Here is a 1,102-nt window from a genome sequence, read left to right as displayed (position 1 = left end):
TGGGCCAAAATCCTGCAACACTCTCCCTCCCAGCATTGTCGGTGTCTCTGCGCCAAATGGATTGTGAATGGTTCAAGACAACAGCTCACGACCATCTTCTCAATGGTACCTAGTGATGGGGTATAAATGCTGGCTGAGCCAGTGATGCCCATATCCTGGAAATGGGTTCTATCTTTATTTGCTGAAACCCAGTTGATGTTACTGCAGGATGATGAGGGACGCTGAGTGTGTCCTCCAGGAAGAGCACCATCACATTACCCCTGCCTACACCCAGCAATAACACAGCAACATCGCTGGTATAAAAGGAAGTGAAGCCCAAGGAGGACTGAAATATAGTTCTTCATGGTAAAGTCATGAAAGGGGATTGGAACAGAGCAAGAACAGGAGACTGAGCTGGATGGTCAGCTGTTTCCCATTGAATGGTGGAGCCAGATTCAAAGGCCGAATGGCCTTCTCCTGCTGCTATCTCCCAGGTATGTATATAGCCATGGAGCCCGGGTAGGAAGAAGTAGTCAGGGCAGGGATTCTGCAGGAGATTGCCCTTCCACCTCAGTTTTCAGTGAGGGATGGTTTGATGGATTTTATTTAACATTTATCTTTAACGCAAGGTTTGTGAATTTGTTTTTTTTTAAAATACAAGTTTATTCCACTATAAATAAAACTTAAAGAATTGAAACTATCTGCATATAACAGTTTTTAAAATTTCCAATGCCCTTTAAACAAAATCCTGTCTACTAACGGACCCCATTACTTTTCAGTTACTCAAACTCCAGGGAAATATTCCTTCCCTCTCTGAACCTTTGGTTTGATTTAACTACTTTCAGTTCTCGCTCTGTGAGCTGTGAAGCATTTTTCTCCCATTTCTCCCACCCAGGAGTGTTATCTCACCCAGCTGAGCGACCTTCCCAGCACCTACATCATTATTCCATTATTTTGCTTTTTGTTAACGTATAATCACCAGCAGGAGCACACCAGTGTCGTCAGTTGAATACTTTCAAACAAAGCCCATTATGGGCAAAGAAAACCATTACAAGTGACAGAGTGGGAAGGGATTAAATCAAAGTAGTGTTGGGCGTGAGGGGGTGGCGGTGGCGGTGGAGAT

The sequence above is a fragment of the Chiloscyllium punctatum genome, chromosome 29, assembly GCF_047496795.1.
Source record: "Chiloscyllium punctatum isolate Juve2018m chromosome 29, sChiPun1.3, whole genome shotgun sequence".
In the NCBI taxonomy this organism is placed as follows: Eukaryota; Metazoa; Chordata; class Chondrichthyes; order Orectolobiformes; family Hemiscylliidae; genus Chiloscyllium; species Chiloscyllium punctatum.
Note: the sequence above shows the minus strand (reverse complement) of the source record.